The sequence below is a fragment of the Typopeltis vanoorti genome, chromosome 1 (assembly GCF_054136105.1).
Source record: "Typopeltis vanoorti isolate ZY-2024b chromosome 1, IOZ_Tvanoo_1.0, whole genome shotgun sequence".
Lineage (NCBI taxonomy): Eukaryota > Metazoa > Arthropoda > Arachnida > Uropygi > Thelyphonidae > Typopeltis > Typopeltis vanoorti.
The window spans coordinates 59,371,291-59,392,452 of NC_143549.1; the positions used below are offsets into that span (position 1 = coordinate 59,371,291).

At 37.3% G+C, this 21,162-nt stretch overlaps 1 protein-coding gene across 1 annotated transcript in view; it reads left to right on the top strand.

Moving 5' to 3' along the window:
* LOC150110021 (ankyrin repeat and FYVE domain-containing protein 1) overlaps window positions 1–21,162 on the top strand; it is a 532,825-nt gene that overhangs the window by 457,876 nt on the left and 53,787 nt on the right.

Here is a 21,162-nt window from a genome sequence, read left to right on the forward strand (position 1 = left end):
CACTTGGCCAACCAAGGCCAAATGGTTATACCTGTATGGATAAACTATTTATTTTTCTAAAGTGCTGCATTCAAGTCTTCAGTAAAATGAAGATTGGACTTTTCTGACTAATCTTCAAAAAAAGGGTCATTCAAAAGCTGAGGCTAAGAGTAGTTTGTAAAGATTTTTATTCTGTAATTAAGCTTAATAATGCAAATACGTTTTAGAAAAACTTGAATATATTTAATATGTTAAAATAGTCACAGTAACTCATGATATTCAAGCTCACCACCTTTCATGACATGAGTCAGGTTGGATAATATGTTCTAACATTATTTCTATTTTTCTTTTAAATGTATATTTTAATTTTTTATGAATCCTCCCCATGAAGTGTGTTTTCCACATTTCCACGTTAATGAACAAACTATTTTGTGCATGCTGTGGAAATGGTATTGTAACATTTTATTTTATATTTATTATTACTATTCTTAGTTCTTATATTTTTGGTGTATATCTTATGTTCTTATATTTTTATTGTTTATCTTTATTGATCTATCTTAAATATTCTCTCTCATGCCCAGGATCTCCAGATATTTATTTGTTTTATGGCTGCACCCCCGAAGTTCCCCTATAGGCAAAAGAAAGCTTTCATACCCTAGTAGATCAAGAATTATATATAACTTATGCTCGCCAAGGTTTATTGCAGTCATGGCAAAAATACTCGCTACCTATCTTAAATCACTTCTAGCCTTCGGGTTTCCGTTTGCAAGTCCGAATTGTGGTTTTTTGGATCAGTGCATTGCAAAAAAATTGGATCTGACAACACTTTAAATAATATCAACAAACAAGTTTAATTACTGGTCTAATAATTGTACAAATTACACGAAAATACAAGTTTGATTCACAAAGGACTATTTCTTAGCCTTGAATGATCATTTAAAATTTATTCCTAGTACAGGGTGTTCGGGATAAATTTGACAGTTTCGTAAGGAAAAAGAAAATCTTCTTTGTATCTATTAAATTTAATGAATTGACAAAAAAACATTACAGGCAGAGTTAATTACAATACTATCAACAAGATTTACTCAAAATAACCACCATTAGCATCGATCACAGCTTCAATTCTGCTTCGGAACCTCGAACAAGCTGATGCTACAGTCTCCCTGGGAAGGGCCGCAAAAACTGTTTTAATTTTATCCATTAACTGGGCTTTTGTATTACTGGAAGTGCGATTGGTGTCTTTTTCAACTGCGCCCCATACAAAATAATCCATGGGGTTAAGGTCTGGGGAGTTTGAAGGCCAAACATTTGGACTGGTGAAGTCGTAGAAATTTTCAGACAACCATTTTTGACTTTTCCCAGAGGTGTGGCAAGGGGCCGAATCCTGCTGCCATACATACGGCCTACCATTGGCTACCCTTGTTATCCAGGGCTTGACTACAGTTAGCAACTCCACGAACAAAGCCCGAATTCCAATGCCAGGGTTCTTCAACACCTGTTCCTGCAGATTTGCGAGGAATTCTGCTGTACGAACGCAATCAAATCGTCTGCTAGGGATCTTTCTTCTTGCTACATCCTCGTAGTCACCATTGCAAGTCTCTAGTTCATGCCTGATTGTTTTTACTGTATTCAGGGAGCATTGGGCAGCAGTCGTAATATCCTTATTTTGATGGCGGGCACGAATCATCATGATACAAGTTATTCTCTTCCATGATTCAGGTGGGTTCCAGCTATCCATCCTTTCTGACATCTTGTATATGAATGAAGAAGGGTCCAAACTTTTAAATGAAGAGAAGTGTGTGTTAATACATGTAACTTACGGAAAAATATAATTAATTATAAATATGTCAAATTTATCCCGAACACCCTGTATATTCTCTCACACTCACTTAATTAAATCTTCAATAAGCCTATTTTATATGGAAATTTCACATATATCATAGATTCCCTAGGTGTGCTTACCAATTGTAATTTAGCTTCATTCAGGCGTCATACGCACATATACATCTCTCAGAATCTTATTTCTTTCTTAAACACTTAGTAAAACTTCTGGTAAATCATATCTCCCCTCTTCCATCTATCAACCAATTTCTGCAGTCCACACAAATCTTCAACCTGTTCTCATATGGTTCATTCCATAGACCTGCTATCATCTTAGTCATGCGCCTCTGGATCCTCTCCACCTCCTCCCCATCAAGAAGGACCCTAGGTGACCAAATATGGGCACAGTAGTCAAGATGAGGTCTTATCAAGGCTTGGTACAGAGGTACAATAACTTGCTTGTCTCTGCTCGTCAAGGAATTTTTCAACAACCAAGTGAGTTGATGAGCTGATTTAGCTACTTTTGCAATGTGCCCCCTAAACTTCATCTCCCTATCCACCAACACTCCCAAGTCCCTGGCCTCATCAATCTCCTGGAGTACAGTTCCACCAATGTGGTATACTGCTGCTAATCTTTTCACCCCAAAATGCATGACCTTACATTTTGTCACATTAAATTGACATCCATTCTACTAAGCCAGAACTCCAATCTATCCAAGTCATCCTGCAAGATTTTGATATCTTCTGCATTCACTATCACCCTACCCAACTTTGCATCATCAGTGAACAAATGAACTGTTCCTCTTAGATCTTTCCCTATATCGTTAATGAACAGATTAAACAGCAGTGGTCCAAGAACAGAACCCTGCAGCACACCACTAGTTACAGGCCATCTTTTGGACTCTACTCCTGAATAAATTACACTTTGATATCTCTCTATCAACCACCCACCTACCCATCTCACCAACTCTATATCCATTCCCATATGTTGTGGTTTACGGATTAGAATTCCATGTAGTATCCTGTCAAACGCCTTTGCCAGATCCAGCAGTATCACTGTAAACCCATTGCCCTTATTCAGTTCAGCCGTCACCTTGTTATAAAACTTGACTAAGTTACTGAGGCATAATCTACCCTTCACAAAGCCATGCTCCCCCCCATACAGTATCTCATTTTCATCAATCCATTCCTGTATTTTCCCCTTGACTACTTTCTCAAAAAGACCTTGACAACGACTCCTGGTATGCTGATCGGTCGATAATTTGCAACTGTAGTCTTGGATCCTCCTTTATGCAGTGAAACTATTTTCCCCTCTTACCACATCCATTCTACCCTCGGGACTAAACCAGACCTGAGACTCAGATTAAACAACATGGTCAAGGGCATGGATAATTCCTTAGCTGCTTCACGCAAGGCCCGTGCCGGTGTACCATCCAGTCCCACAGATGTATTCACATTGAGGTTCTGTAATAGACTGTTCACCTCCACTTCATTCATCACAATTCCCGTATAAACTAATGGTTCCTTCATTTTTCAATGTCACCACCTGGATGATATACTTTCGCAAAAGCGCTCGCTCAGTAACTCCACTATATCGACTGATTCAGTGACCTCCTTGCCATCGTCATTCCTTAAAATCATTTTGCCACGTACAGTTTTTTTCCTTGCTTGCAGCATATTGAAATTCCTTTACCGGTGCTTGAGCGGTCTCTCCTCCATTCAGTGATTTGAAATCTTCCTCTTAGAGTCACAGGGCACCAATGAGTAGTCTCGACAGCTAGCAGGATATAAGGTAGGCTTTCCGGCATCTTGAACTGCTCGGCGAAGAATTGCCGAGCAGTTGAAGACGGCTTATATACCGTCTTGAAGACTGCAGATATATATGCAGTATATATGCAGTTCAAGACGGCATATATACCTTCATGACATATCAGGCCTATACCCTGACCTATATATAAGTACCAGTATATGTATAGGTCAGGGCATGCACTTACTCAACAGAGCGGCATAGCTTCAGGACCAATATGGCTAGATTTCTCCTCGACTTATTGCTTCTGGATATCTTCGGCTGCAACTTGAGTGGCATGGTGGACAGATCACTGTCTTCCCCTCTGGAACTAATGGCACCTCTCGATCTCGATCTCTTGTGGATGGATCACCCCAGATAAAAAAGGAAGAAACCCTTTTCATCTCGGATCAAAACCTTTTAACCACCTGTGTCCCTGCACTTTGGATTAAGTTTTTGGGACCCCTAATGTCCCCATGCAAGTCTTTGCGCATGGTTATGAGAACCCTGGATAATAACACATGACTTAATGGTTCTTGAATTTTCGCTGACAAAATCTTACCTTTCCCTCTTTACCTCCTTAATCCTACCCACGGGACTTTCCTTTTGACTTACGCAGCGTCCTTTCAATACTGACCTTGAAGGTCACCTGCGACAGGATTTGCAAACAAATTTCAAAAGGCATGCCGAAGCTTTGGAATTTCTTTTGGTTTCATTACCTCCACATCTCTTCTTGAAGAGTGAGGTGAGTTAATTCCCTTTGGGCTTATTTTGTTCTTTACACAGATAACTTTACATAGAAAAATAGATACATTTGTACAAGGAAATTTGGGTGTATTTCCACTGTTAAAGGCCGATGTTTTAGATCATTTATATTTTGGGAATATCGAAATTTTACAGCATCCCTCCTTTCTGTTAGATACTTCACCAGAAAATATTTCTCTGAAATTTTTTTCATACAGCTAACCTGCTGTGACATACTATAGAAAATTTCTTCTAAAATAGAGGTGAGGATTTTCCCTCACTTAAAATCATTTTTGGTCTCTTAGAACTAAAGGTATTTTGAGTTCTGGTGAACTGAATTTATTAACAAATGATGTTACAGTATGAGGTTCATAATTTTCCATTTGGTGTGAACACAAACATATTTTTAACTCTTCTCAAGAAAACAGAACATCTAAATAGCTGGAATCCCATGGCAGTTGATGTAAAAGAATGTCACCATGCATTAGCAATTCATCTACCACTTAAAGGATATTCCTAAACATCTATGCCCACAGTGAGATTCCATTCTTGGTCCTACTGGTTGGGGAGCAAAAGCTCTTATAAAGACAGTCACTAAGCAGGCAGTTTTGCAGGAAATATTTAACAAAATACTGTAATAAACTTTACAGAGTGCTCCTAAAATACTACTGAATACTTCAAAGTTTCAGATTTGGTCTCTGCAGCAGGGTTTCTGAATTATCTAACATTTTGACCACTCATGCTGCTAAAGTGGAATAAGTTTACAACATTTCGTGGGTGGGATTCACATAAAAATTGAATAGTTAGATAAAATCTGCAGAAGTGTGATTGGGGTATGTAATTTTAGAAAGGGACTAGATAAAGTCTTAGCAAATATTTAATCCAGAATTTCAGTTGGATACCATCAGAGTAGGGGAGGTGGATAATAACATTATGATGCTTTAACTTACCATAAGGAGGAAGCCCCTGTACCAAATTTCTGGTTTAAATAAAATCAGTTATAAATTTTTGTTACAGCTTTAAGAAGTTGGGAGAAGGAGATAAGTCTTCTTACACTGCTTTAAGTTTATAAAAGGAAGCTATATATACTAAACTTGGTAATAATATCTATTGGTCAGTTAAAATCTGCAGAAGCAGTTTTGGGTTCCCAGGTCTGGATTTTTTTTTACCACTTATCAAATTTGCCTGAATATATGTGGCTATACCAATATTACCAAAAAATAATTTTGCTCGATTTACTTGTGGCTTGTATTTTTTCCCTCATTTTAAGAAATTGAGGCATGGCTTGAAATCAAATTAAGATTCTTATTGGAGGCATGGTATTGGGTGGCATAATGTATGATAGACTAATAAAAAATAAGTATGTTTTGCTCAATTTTCTCTCAGAAAATTAGTTAAGAGGTTAATAGTAATCTCATCTACAAGTTGTTTGATCTGTATTTGATCTGTAGCACATTACTACCATAGATGGACAAAAAGGTGTGGAGGGAAGAAAGATTTGTTAACATTCGAATTTGAATACCTGTGGATTGTGCTATCTTCATTGTATAGTTTACAGGTATGTAGATAGTACATGTCTGTATTATATTGTACTGTCATCAAAGGAAAATTTGTTCTGTGAGATTGGAATTGAACTGTGAAGTGGTGTGGAATAACTGTTGGCATATGCTTTAACGAATTTAGTGAAGAAAGCAGGAGAACTGTCGGTTCTGAATGGGATGAACAATATCCATGGAAACATTTGTAGAGAACGTAAACAAATGTTATTGCCTATATGAGGTAGTAAAGTACTAAAATATGGATCATTAATCAATCTAATTGCTCTCTTCTATACTGAGCCAATATTTTTAGGGGCTCTTAGACACACACACACACACACCCTCAAATGTGAAAATAGTAGTCAATGGTCAAATGGATTTGTGATATGTATGGAATTAATAGTGGTTCAGATATAAAGCTATGGTAAAAAAGTGAACTTAATTATTTGGATGGCTTGAAACTTTTGTAATACTTTATGCTAAGAGAGAGAGATGTGAGGTTAGAATAATCCCAAGAAGAAAAAGTAATTTTGTCTAGAGATAGGGGTGTTAACAAAAGTAAGACAGGAAGAAAGGGATTTTTCCCCCCGTTAAGAAAAACAGGACTTAGTTTTACTAGCATCGAAATTAAGAATATTATCAGAACTCCATTGAAGAATGATAAGAATTTAAGATAGTAGAATATGATAGTCTGGAAGTTTCGGTGATTTATGTAGTGTAAGGTTTGTAAAACAAAGAATTGCAGATATATACTCTCATCAGCAAAACTGTATTGATTTGAAGCTAAGCATAGACAATTGATGAATATGTAGAAGGAAAGGAATTGGCAAAAGATCAGCCTTTGGAAATGCAGCATTAATGGTAAGAATAAAATTTCATCCACAATCACATATAACATGCATCCAGGCAGAAAGATGGAAACCTAATTGCAGAAATCATAAACAGAAGAATGCATGGAGGAAATTATGCCTTTGTGCCAAACCTGATCAAATGTTTTATAGATATCAAAAGCATCCACTTGAAATTCTCCACACATTTCAGTGTTATTTGTCCAAAGGTGGGTAACATAAGCAACAAGATCTTCTGCTTATCGGCAACTGTAAAATCCATACCACTGATTGTTTATTAGTTCAGGGGATTTGACATCACGGAAATTTAGTGTTAATAGTTTTCTCTACTATAGAATGAACTGAAGTGAGTGAAATTAGATGGTAATGCAAAGTTAGATTTGTCACACTTCTTAGGACTGGTTTGAATGCGAGCTAACTTTTATGCTTCAATATTGCATACCAGTGAAATAGGAGAGAATAAAAAAGTTGCAAAGAATGCAATTAAACTTGAGTACAAACTTTTAGGACAATAGGAGAAATACAGAGCCAGAGAATGTTGAACAAGGTTTTTTTTATCTCTTTCTGCCAAAACATTATGGGGGGTGCATAGAATGTTGTAGGGTGTTAAGTATGGTAGGGTGTTAAAATGGAGCATGTTTACAGAGATCCTTTGGAAGAATCAGAAGAAAAACAAGATGCCAGGAGATTGGCTTTTTCTCTGAGTAATGATAATGAAACCATCCAAGTTCAAAAGATGTGGAAGCATGGTTGAACAATTGTTATATCCAATATCTTTGCCCAGAGTTCAGAAATAACGACTGCCATTTGGACATGCTGCAAATTTCCTGCTTTTAGCTCTTTCAAAATCAGTTTTGAATGTGTTGATAGTTGACTAGCAGCTGTGTTTGGGTTTGTTATCAACTAAAAAATAAAATGTAGATTTCAGTGAAAGCCAATTGCGATATTCTTGGTTCTTTTCTTCTGGCATACATCTTGGAGAAGCAAGGTTTAGGTAAGTGATGAAAATTAAAGTGGTATGGCAAAATACATTGTAATAAGAACTCCTTTGGTGAACTGTTTAGTGCAGGTGTTCAGATCAGAGGACAAAACAATAATCCAGTAATCCTAGTGTTTAGGCTTATATGTTGATTCTCCAACAGTGTGCTTGCATGCACTCGTAATACAAGTGTATTAATCCCTGATGTTGCCGATTTGACTTCGGCGAAATATAGGATAATAAGTAAATAATTTTGTTTATTAAGAAATATGTTAATTTCCTTAAACAATATACAATGCTGAATAATCCAGTAAAAAAAAAATGAAGTGTAGAAGTCAGAAAGATTATCCAGCTTGGTATTCTTATAATATCAGCCAATACAGAGTTGAGTTGCTGATTGAGTGATGCTTCATGAAAGAAGATATCAATGCATAATTGTGGTTACACCCAGTCAAGTTTTGATTTGCCAGCCGGGTTGGCCGAGCAGTTAACGTGTCCACTTTCCAGCCAAAAGGCTGCAGGTTCGAATCCTGTCGCAGGCATGGATGTTTGCGATTGTTTGTGGAAATATTAGGTGGTAGCAGGCAGTAGATGGCATTGGTGTAGCTGGTGGATTAAGTGGTGGAGACAGAGTTGTAGAGTAGGTGCTCTCCCTTGATGAGTTTTTTGACTCTCTGGAGGTATCACGTAATAATAATATTAATTTCTAGTTTTGAATTGCCTAGTGGAAAAACAACATGCACAGTATACTTAGTCATTATTGAGGAAGAGATCTAGTGTGTTTCAAGAGTGTTTAGGGTTATCTGATATTCTGGTAAACATGTTAATAATTTTTACAAGATCCTTGGTAAATAGCATATGTCTCAGCATCTCTCATTGTTTAATCTACATAGTTGAAAAAGAAAAGCTATTTGGAGTTGTGACCATTAAAATCACCAAGAAAGATAACCTCACTGTTAAGAAAGTTGGATTGAAGAAAGTGAGCACTTAAAATCAGGACGTTCAGGATGGTTAAAGCAATCTGATAAAATTGGGCTGAGAGACTTTTAGCTAAAGAAGATCAAAAAAGAGAAAGTTGGAAACTCTCTGACATGTCATAGCAGAGTGAACATATGTAACAATGCTATCTGTGAGACAAGAAAAGTGATTGGAAAAACTGGGGTGAGTACTTTTTGAAAAAGATGAAATTAGAGTTTAGATTTGCAGATTGGAAGTGTTAATTAATGAACATCACTGAAGTTGGAACTACAACCATATTCAAAGTGACCATAGGAAGGCTTTGGAATATTTGACTTATTATGGTTGTTGAGTTGATATTAGGAGAGACATGGATTCATTACTAAGCCATACACAGAATTTCACTTAACTCCTCTGTAGATCATTTCCTCAGTAGGGAAAATGGTTTCTCCCCACCCTTTTCCATACATACTTGACAGGGTAGAAGCAAGATTATTTGCTTGCTAATTTGGAAGGTTCTGGAAGCATTAGGTTTGGTCCTATACACCATCCAGTCTTGTATGCTGAAGAAGAAGAAGAATCAACACATTGGACACTGATGTAATTCTTCTTCTTCTGAAAACATTGCTCATGTTGTAAGAAATGGATGAAAAATAACCAGAACTTTACTCTGGAATCCAAACTTTTTTTTTGCCTCTGTAAAAGTAACTTCCCTCCTGGATAATAGATCATCAAATTAATGAATGTGCCTTCAGGCAGGGGGGGTACAGGATATTATGATAATACTGCATGAAAAAGTTACACGATTACTAACTTCTGATCAACAATTTTCCTCCAAATTAATTTGTTACCTGACAAGACTCTCAACATTATCAGATCTTACATTTTTGTCTTGTAAGGCTCTTTTTCTTTCCAACTTGGCAAAGAACGCTTATTTTACTAATCTTTCTCTCCCATTCTGTTTTTAAGTGATCATACCATCTATACCATCTGAGATTAGCTCTGCTAACATATTCCTGAATGTTACAATATTGAGTTCTTTCCTAATATCCTCATTTTTAATATGATACCACCTTTGATGCCATCTGTTCACTTCCCTAATCTTTCTCAGAATTTTCATGTAAGTGGTCTCCAGTCTTATATCAAGTATTTTATTTTTAACCCAGTTCAGATATCTATAAGATAAAATTGCTTTGAATACTGTCTTGTATACAGCTAGTTTAGTGTTTTGACTAATTTAGATGGTATTGGCAAAAATTTGATTTAAACCAAAATGGCTAAAAACAAATAAAATGGAAAATAACTATCAACCAAGTTACAAAATTTATCCATTACAAGATCCCCATACTAGGCAACAATATCAGAAAACAGAAAAACTTAGGAATAAAAGGTAAATGGAATAGAAAAAGAGGACTATAAAACGGGGACAAAGAAATAGAAAAGATAATAAAAACAAAAACAGTTACCAGAAATGGCTAAATTCCAAGAGAGTAGAAGCAAAAGTAGAGTACAAAAGAAACAGTACAATTGCTAAATGAGAAGTAAGGAAAAAAACAGGGAAAATGAGAGAGAGAGAGATGGAGCAATTTTGAACAGAACTAGAAAAGTTCTGTTCTAGAAACAACTAGAAAAGGATGTGTCTAAGCCACAACCAAAAACCTATAAAATAATAAATGAACAAAGAAATAAAAGAAGGTAAAAATACAAACAATAGATTTAGAAAAATGAGTAACTTATTTTCTAAATCTCTGGACTAATGATAAAGAAATAATTATATGGCAAAGAATGATCTAACAGAAAATATTACAATATCAGAACGAAAAAAAAATACAATAATAAAGATGAAAAAATAGGGAAAACATCAAGAGAGGACAATATAAACGTGGAATACAAAAAAGGCTGGTGAAAAATTTAATGCAGGACTTCTCAAATTCTTGCATTATTTTTCTGGAAAAACTCCAAACCTTTTGAATAAAGGACTGTTTATCTCAATTTATAAAAAAGGAAATAAAAATGACCTACAATATAGCAGAATTAGTCTACTAAATGCAGGATACAAAAAATATTCATAGAGAAACTAAATGGTATTGTAGAGCACCACTTCCCAAACTGTGGGCCTTGGGGGCCGTAGGTTTTGTTGAGGCGGGGCCATGAAATAATGAAAACAAATTGAAAATGTTTTAAGACTAAGTAGATTTTTTTATTTTAAAAGAAACGTATTTAACTTTTATTATTTCTTTTTTGTTATTTTTTATATTTTAATGGAAAAATTCACACATTGGTGTTGGTTCACAAACTTTTCTTCCTGCGTATTTCGGCACTTAATGAATATTAGTAAATATTGCTTATTCATATGTTTCATTTCAAAGCAGTTGTTAATTGTATTTACTTTGAATGCTCTCCAGGGAAGCTCCAAATCTTCCTGTCCCTTTCATCATGCATTCCATCCAGGGATTGTTGATATTGAATTTATATACATATCAAAACTCGTTTTATATTATCACTGTCATCCGAGCTAGTTTTCTGTTACCAATAAAAGTTTCGCATATACTTCACACATGAAAAAAGCTTAAACAAGTTCATGCGGGGAGATAGTAACTCGCTTGCAGTGGTAAACGACACTCCCTCCACTATACTGCAGAGGCAATAAAAGCAAGTACTTTTATTTTGCCAGTGAATAAGGTATGAGGAGTCTGTGTAATATATTTCTGAAACAACTGGGATAAAAACACACTAATTAATGAATCACATGTCCCCTCATACAGAAACTGTGCTGTATAGACTGAAACAAAACCATATGTTGCATGGGCAAACACAGTATCTAACTAAAAACTATTGTTATTAATTAGATGTCTGTGTGTGCGAGTTTGATTTCCCAAGGCAGCAATAAAATTCAACCGAATGTATTAAAATTCGTAAAAGTGTTAAAACTAAGTAATATATATGTATGTATGTGTGTATATGTGTGTATATATATATATATATATATATATATATATATATATAATGAGTGTTATGGCAGTTTCACATATGGAATTTGGTTGAAGAGAGTTAGCATTTCAACTCAATTGTCAGCTATGCTTTTATCTTTCGGTCGAGCAATCTTTTGTTAATACCACACCAATCATATGCATGATTTAATAACCTGCCTTTGCTGTCTGTATCGCGTTAGGCTTAATTACCTTAAAGGGAGAAAAGTCACAAAAGAGAAAAATGTTCCTGGTCTGGGGATTTTCTTATTCAGGTAATATTCACTAATTTCATGTTATCAGTCTGTGGTGTGCCAGTATCGGTAAGTGGTGATGTTATTTGATCTATTCTATGTTAAAAAATTTAACCCTGAGATGGATAAGTGGCTGACAAAAAAAAATTCTCGTGAACAATCAGAAGAAGCAGAAACAGACTCGAAAAAAAAGGACAGTGTTTCATATTTTACCAGAACAGCCCGCATCGTCTTCAGAACCAAACGGTAAGAGGCAAAAATTGTAATATATGCAATTTTTGCAGTATTCGCTGTGTATGTTTTGTATTGAATATAAATACAATAAATATTATAATAATATATCTCTCTATTAAGATTTTTTTTCAAGGGGGACCGTGAAATATTTTAATTTTTGCAAAGGGGGCCCTGACATCCAGAAGTTTGGGAAGCACTGTTGTAGAGGATAAACTATTAAAAGAATACAATAGATTCTGAAAAGGCTGCTTTTGCATAGACTCAATTTTCACTCTAAAATTATTCATCAAAAAGAGAAGAGAATTTCAGAAAGAAACACGTGACCTTCACTGGTTTTTGAAAAGACCTTGGATAAAATTGATAGACAAAAGTTATTTATATAATTAAGCAATTTAAATATACAAAACCAGCTCTTACAGTCTGTTCAAGAAATATACACAGGAAATAAAATAGCAATCATCACTTATCACCAATATTCTTTAAAATGTAAAAGTGTAACATTCTGAAAACAGCAAAACCATTTGGTATTCAGATAAACCCACATATAATGATAGATATATTTGCAGATCAGAGATCAGTGAAGCCATTAAATGAAATTTCAGAACAGTATAATATGAAAATATCAAAAAATTAGACAAAAATAACGGATTTTAAAGGAGAAAACCCAATATGAAGTAAAATAGTGATAATAAAATATTAGAACAAGTAAATACTTTCAGATACTTGGGATGTGACTTATCATATGAAGATGATAAACATATAAGACATCAAAATATCAAAGTTTGTAAAGTAAACAGAATAATAAACAATGTATTCAAGTTATCCCTGGTACAAAAACACACCAGAACCAGACTATATAACGGCCTGTCTAAACCAACTTTATTATATGGAAGTGAAAAATGGACCATAAAAGAATGATAAACAGATTTAAAACAGCAGAAATTAAATTTCTAAAAAAAAATAGTAGATGGACAGATCTACCAAATGGGACCTTAAAATAAATGAAGACATTTTATAATCCCAGAATATAAAACAAATTAACTACTATACGCTATGCTGCAAAAAAAAAAAAAAAACAGTAGTGATTAACTATAACGATATGCAGGTAATGGACAAAAAAATGGAAACACTGAGCTGTTGGGCCATGTTATCAGTAGTATGTATGATTTCCATATGCAGTTGACATGCAAATATACTCCTGACATTTCTAGGGATGTGTGTATAAAGCAAACAGAGATTTCCTCCATTTATTGCATGTTAAAATGGAATCCAGAACAGCTGAAATTTCAGAACAGCTGAAATTGCACATGTTAGTCGAGGAACAGTCTCTACGGTTATGTCAGTATGGATGGCAGTTGATAGGACAAACATCATCAGTGAAATGCAATAGTGTACAAAAGTGCTTACAGCAAAAGAGGGATGTTTGAGCATTAGTGTGCTGTTGCACAAAAAAATAGGTGAGCTACTGCTGAGTAATTTTGTAACAAATTAAACACTAGTCATAAGAAACCCATTTCAACAAAAACTCTGCTCTGGGAACTACACAGCATGGGATATCTCGGTCAGGTTGCCTTACACAAGCTTTTGATCATTCCATTCAATGCACATCATTGTGTCCGATGGTGCAAAGATCATAGGCAGTGGACTCCACAACAGTGGAGGGATGTGCTGTTTAGGGCCACTTGTTATATAGGAAGGCAAAGTTGATCTTCATGTTGACACTTTTCTCCTATGCAACCAGACACATTTCAACAGGATAATGTTCCCATCCATCGAGCAAACGTGGTTACCCAGTGGTTTGCAGAACATGATGATGAGGTTTCCTGTCTGCCATCACCATTCCAATTGCCAGATTTAAATCCTATAGAACAATTATGGGACATTTTGGAAAGAACTCTCTGGCAACATTTCCCACCTCCAAAGAACAAAGGTGAAGTGATCCAGTTTCTGTCAAATGAATGGTGTAAAATTTCTTCTGTTGAGTTCCAACCACTGACAATCTCTCAATCGAAGGATACAGGCTATACTTAGATATCCACAGCAGACCAGTGCGATATTAATCGAGATATCACTGTACCATTTCCTGTATGTTATGGAGTAAACGGGTTTATTAACAAAGAAATATGCTTACACATATGCACATCCACAAATGTCGGCGGAATCTTGGACAAATAAAGCATTAACAGTGGTAGATTACATGCTCGAAATGGGCACTTTGTCTTTCAAGTCAGGTTGTTTTGTAGTGCATGCAAAGGTTCTCTATCATCTTGGAGAACAGGAGTTGGGACATCTGCTGGATATATTGTGTACTTTTATCCCTCAGTTCCTCAAGGTTTGAAGGCAGGTCATGGTGGAATACCCATTCCTTCAATATACCCCAAATGAAGGTATCAAGTGATGTACGATTAGTGTCCTCACTAACATGAAGTGTAAGTGACATGTGAAAGGTTACTCCATCCACCTATGCATGAAATGGAATATTTTTTGCATGATACATACTAGGCAAATCTCGGTTGAACAGAACTAACACATTCTCAATGTAGCATTCACTATTTATGCTCACTGTTACACCACCCTCTTCAATGAAGTACGGCCCAATTGTGCCATGATCAGAAACTGCACATCATGCGACGACCTTCTCACTGTGAAGAGGTTTCTCTTGGGCATCTCGAGAAACCAGGAAACCTTTAGGTTCATCTGTTTACATGATCGTTTAGATGGAAATGCTATTCTTCTAAGAACCAGATGTTGTGGAGGAAGAACGGATCTTCATAGACATTGGCTATCATGTGTGTACAGTATTCCTGCAATGCAGTGCAATCCATTGTCGTTAAACACTGACCCACCTGAATAACTTACGAAAAGGCACCCAGCTCCTTAAGGATTATCTGTAGTGACCATCTCAGTATCCCAAGTTTTAAGTTGATGGCAGTGAATGTTAGCATTAGCATATCGAAGGTGGCACTTCCTTTGTTTAAGAGGGATAGATTACTATTATCAGGTTTACACCGCTGTTTGGCGTTAACTTTGGAGACTGTAACACTTGCTCTAGCACGTGCCCATGATTCTCATTTGTGTTATCGGTTCATGGTCTCCCCGAATGCCCTTTGTATTGCAGCAGAACACTCTAGGTGCATTGGAACCTCTCAATTAAGACAAGCATGGCACTATTTTTCTTGGAGCACGCTTATGGAAATAACAAACAAACTGCTCCCAAACCTGTTGTAGGCTTGGACCATTTGCTCTACCAATTCCATATGAACGAAAATAATGTTCAACAATAAACGTTTTTTTTCTTCTGAAATCAACACCATTGCACAGCTAAATGTCGTCATTGTATGTTACCCTTTTGTGCAGGCCTACACATTTTACTGCGTAAGCTTCCATAACCAATAATCCTGCGGAATATGTTGGTTCCTCCTTATTCCCGGTAGCATACCATGTCTTTCGAAGCATGTGTTCACGGGACCGGTTTGCCTGCTTTGCGGGAGGAAAAAACCCTGCAGTCCATGCCCAAGACCGGCTAACTTGGCTATGGCTGAAGAAGATCCTTAAGCTTCTCACATTGCCGACGGGAATTGAACCTAGGACACTCCTTCCCCAGGCATATGGTTGCGAAGCGCTTAGCCACTAGGCTAACCATGCAGGCAAAATATAATGCTGAATGTAATGGTGTAGATTCTGCACACATCCTTCTATTAATGTGCTCTATTATTGTCCTCGCTAATAGATCACACAAATTACTCTTTCTCAACTTCCTGGGATCACCTCTTTTGTTCTGCTTCCTCTTGCCAAGTACTGAAACAATTCCTTTCAATCAATACCCTCTAAAACTCTTGAATTAAGTATCTTAAATATTTCTGTCGTATCCCTTCTTTTTTGCCTGTCAGCTAACTTCTGCAACCCACAAATCCTCAGTCTGTCCTCATAGGGAGTATTAACAGGCAACGTCTTGGTCACTTTTCTCTGAATCCTCTCTACCATTTCCTCATTCACAAGAAATCCAGAAGACTTTATAAAGAGGAATGGTGATTTCCTTTTCTGTACTTGTTAATGTGTTCTTCAATAGTCAAGTAATCTTATACACTACCTTGGCAGCCTAGCAATATGTCCCCTAAACCTCAACTCTCTATTTGCTACCACCTCCAAATTCTTACTTCTGGATTACAGTTCTATCAATGTTGCACACAGCTTGTAAACAATTTATTCCAAAATGCATAACTTTACATTTCTCCACATTAAACTGCTACCCACTATCTTTTGCCCATGCTGACAGCCTGTTTTAAATCATCCTGCAACTCTCCACATCGCCTTCATTCAATCACTCTACGTAATTTTGCACCATCAGCAAACAATTGAATATTTCCTTTCAGGTTATTTCCTATATCATTTTTAAACAGTAGTGGTCAGTTGTGGCACCCCACTAGTCACTTGCAATTGTCTGGATTCTGCTCCTCCATATACTTCTTTTTTGGTATCTGTCCATCAACTACTCTCTTATCCACATAACCTATGTGTAATATCCATCGACATTTATTCTACTTTGCATAACAGAATTCCATGTGGTATTCTGTCAAATGCCTTTCCAAAATCATGCAGAATCATCATATAGCCATTCTCTTGATCCAATTATCTGTCACTCTATAATAAAAATTTAGTAAATGGCTGAATGTCCCTTCACAAAGCTGTTTTGTCCCTCATAGAGTATCATGATCCACCCATTCATGAATTCTCATTTTGACTAATTTTTCCAGTACGTTTACCACCACTTCTGATATACTGATTGGTCTATAATAATAATTTATAGACCACCTCTAGGGAGTCCAAAGACTCGTCAAGGGAGGGCACCTACTCTGCCTCTCTCCACCAATGAACAGCAACTACAACAACAGGAATAGAAGTCGCTGGGTATAGCATTTTTCGTCAGGATAGGAGGGGAAAGCGTGGTGGTGGGGTACTGCTTATGATAAGTGATGACCTATGTCCTTTAAGAGTGGAGAATTTGGAAGGAAGTGAGACAAATGATTTTGAGAGCGTATGGTGTGAGGTAGAGGTAGGCAAGACAGGATATTTAGTGGGGTGTTGCTACAAACCCAGGAGCACAGAGGATGGGGACCAGGAGATATTTAGACAGCTAAGTTTGGCAAGTGCAAGAAGAATGATTGTTATGGGAGATTTTAACTTCAGTAGTATAAATTGGAGAGAGGAAGATGCATGCAGCAATAGGGGAATGGAATTTCTAGAATTCTTGAGGGACAAATGTCTTTGGCAACATGTAACAGAAGGAACAAGAGGTTCAAAAGTTTTGGATTTGGTTATAGCATCAGAAGAGTTGATAATAACTGAGTTGACGTCTCTCCCACCAGTTGGAGAGAGAGTGACCATGTGGTGTTGACTTGGAAAATGAATAGACATGCAGGAGTATCAAAGAGACGGGAACTTATGTGGAATTATAAGGCAGGTGATTAAAATAGTCTTAGACGTCAATTTCGGGAAGTTTCATGGAGGGAGGAATTGGAAAGCCGGGATATCACTAGTGCGTGGGAAATTGTGAAAGAATATTTGTTATCAGCAATGGTAAGTTGTATACCATGAGTGAAGAAGAGGACGCAATTTGGAGTAAAGTGGATGACAAACAAAATTAAACAGGAATTGCATGCGAAAAAGAGGCTATGGAAGAGATATAAGGAGACAGGTGAAGAGATGCATGAGGAATATAAGACACAGGCCAGAAGAGTGACTAGTGTGGTAAGGAAAGCGAATCTGGAATATGAGAGGAGATTGGCCCTAAGATCCAAAGAAAATCCTAGGGAATTTTTTAGCTATGTGGCCAGTAGGAGGAGAAATGACTGTGGAAGAATGATATTGTGGGATAAAAATGGGAATAGAGTGACTGATGCAGAAGACATAGTGGAATTGTTCAATGAACACTTTATTTGAGTATTTCATCCTAGAGGAGTCAGTTTTAATGCTAGAGGGATAGGACTGGTTCGAGGTCTGGGGGTACAGGAGGAGAGTGTGTTTCAGATACTGAGTACTCTGGATGTCAGTAAAGCTGTGGGACTGGATGGTATTTCACCATGAGTTTTGAGAGAATGTGCTAGGGAATTGACAGTGCCTTTAACGTGGCTTTTCAATGAAAGTTTGGCTTTGGCAAAGGTGCTCAGGGAATGGAAGGAAGGTAAGATAGTGCCATTGCATAAGGGTGGTAACAGACTGGAAGTGTCTAATTATAGGCCAGTCTGTGTGTCATTAGTAGTTGTTAAGATCTTGGAGAAAGTAGTGAGGGGCCGTATACATCATTGGGCAGATGAGGGTAATGTTATCTGTGAGAATCAACGTGGATTTGTGAAAGGATGCTCTTGTTTTAGCAATATGCTAGCCTTTTATAATAAAGTTACAAGAACATTAGATGAGGGAAAGGCATATACTGCAATTTTCTTAGACTTGGCGAAGGCATTTGACAGGGTGCCACATGATAAGCTGATATTTAAGTTGCAGCACATGGGTCTGGATGTCAGATTGGTCAACTGGATTCAGGATTGGCTGTCTGATAGGTATCAGAGAGTTGTGTATGGTGGAGCAGTTTCCAGGAGGCAGAGGGTTACAAGTGGGGTCCCACAGGGCTCAGTACTAGGACCTATATTGTTTAACCTTCATATCAATGACATAGCCAGTGGATTGCAGGGGGATATTCAGTTGTTTGCAGATGATGCGAAGCTGGGAAGGATTATTAGTAATAGTGCAGATGTGGTAGCCCTGCAAGAGGATTTAAATAAGCTAGATAGATGGGCAAATGAATGGGGGTGTCAGTTTAATGCAGCAAAATGTAAGGTCTTGAGGTTTGGGAAACATCGATGGGATGCTGCATACTCTATGGGAGGAGTTATACTGGAGGAAGTAGGGGAGACAAGAGATCTGGGGTTGATGATTGATAGAAACCTGAAGTTTAGGGGACATATTGCAAAGGTGGTGAAGGTAACACAGAGGATTGCTGCTATTATGAGAAGGACACTGACCTGCAGAGATAAGAAGGTTATCATTCTGTTGTATAAGTCTCTGATCAGACCACACTTGGACTATTGTTCTCAGATTTGGTCCCCAGGATTTGAAAGGGATAAATTAACTGTGGAAAGGATACAAAGATGGATGACAAAGATAGTTTCAGGACTGTACAAGGATAGTTATGAGGATCGGCTGAGAGAATGTGGACTGCAGAGTTTGGTGGATAGAAGGAGAGGTGATATGATTGAGACTTTTAAACTGTTGAGAGATGGTTACAGGGTTGACACTTGGGAGTTCTTTCGCTTGGTTGAACAGCGGGAAGGAGTGATGACAAGAGGCCATCCCTGGAAGTTACGAAAGGAAACTGTGAGCAAGAGGGTAAGGAGTGGTTTCTTTGTGTGGAGGGTGGTTGAGCCGTGGAATGCATTGCCTGATGGAGTGGTGGGAGCGAGAACGGTCAGTGAGTTTAAAAAGTGGTATGATAGACTTTGTGTTTCTCAGGGGGGCGACTTCCCCTCGATGAGTCTTGACAAAACAACCCTTTTTCCTGAACACCATCTGGCTTCCAAAAATATCATTCTAAAACTGATCATCTTTTCTGGCTGGAGGCATCTGTTACTGATGCCTTCCTAAAATCCAAGCATCTAGCACCAGTTTTCTTCAATATGGAAAAATTATATGATATTGCTTGGAGATTTGGAATACTTAAAGACCTACATACTTTTGGTCAGAAGGAATCTCCCTGTTTCTATTAAAAACTTCTTATCTTACTGAATCTTCCAAGTCGGAACTGCCCTCTCCTGCCCCTATAACCAAGACAAGAGAATCCCACAAGGTGCTGCTTTAAGTGTCATGCTTTTTGTTATCAAGGTCAACTCGATAACAGAACTTCTTCCAGCAGTAAGTAATGTCCTATATGTGGATGACTTTACTATCACTTGTTATTCATATAATATGCGGATCATAGACAGCTGCAGCAAGCCATTTTCCATCTTTCAAAATGGATGCTTGCAAATAGTTTCAGATTTTCACAGCAAGAGACAGCTTGTATGCATTTAGAGAAAGATGCTGGAAGTTTATTTTGCACTTGGTTAGACTATAATGAATTTAGTTTAATCCTTTATCCAAGTGTAAGTAAACAAAGTTTGCACCTGAAAAATATCTTCAGGACTTCGGAGTTGCCTGGTGGTGCAACACCAGGCAACTCCGAACAAAGGTGGACCAAGCTCTCATCACTCCTAGTCTCAGTATCTTCCATAATGCAAAGCACATCTCCTTGCAGACATGTATACTGCTATGCATTAAGGGAAGGGCCACTACCCAAACCGGTTTCGGCCTTTATTGAGGTCTCGTCAATGAGAGGCAGACCCAAACGTGGAGATACTAAGGCAGAAGCAATAGGAGAGGTCATATTTACCTATACAAGTTGCCAACAGGTGTACCACCTTATTGTTGAATTACTCTGGATTTAGAGAAAGATGTTGGAAGTTTATTTTGCACTTGGTTAGACTATAATAAATTTAGTTTAATCCTTTATCCAAGTGTAAGCAAACAAAGTTTGCACCTGAAAATATCTTCAGAACTGAGGTAAGGTGGTGCAACTCCAAGCAAAGGTGGACCAAGATCTCATCACTCCTAGTCTCATTATCTCCCATAATGCAAAGCACATCTCCTTGCAGACATGCATACTGCTATGCATTAAGGGAAGGGCCATTACCCGGACCAGTTTCGACCTTTATTGAGGTCTCGTCAGTGGGAGGCAGATCCAAACATAGAGATACTAAGGCAGAAGCAATAGGAGAGATCATGTTTGCTTACACTTGGATAAAGAATTAAACTAAATTTATTAACGCTTGTATGCACCTTTGCACCCAGAACTTGTTTAAGACAATCACTAATCCCAGTTGTACCAGAAGCCAAATACTTGGGACTGATATTTGACAGTAAACTCGGTTTCCTCCCTCACATAACGTCAGTTATGAGACAAGTGTCCTAAAGCAGTGAACATTTGACGAACCCTTTCTTCTATCCACTGCAGTGCTGACACA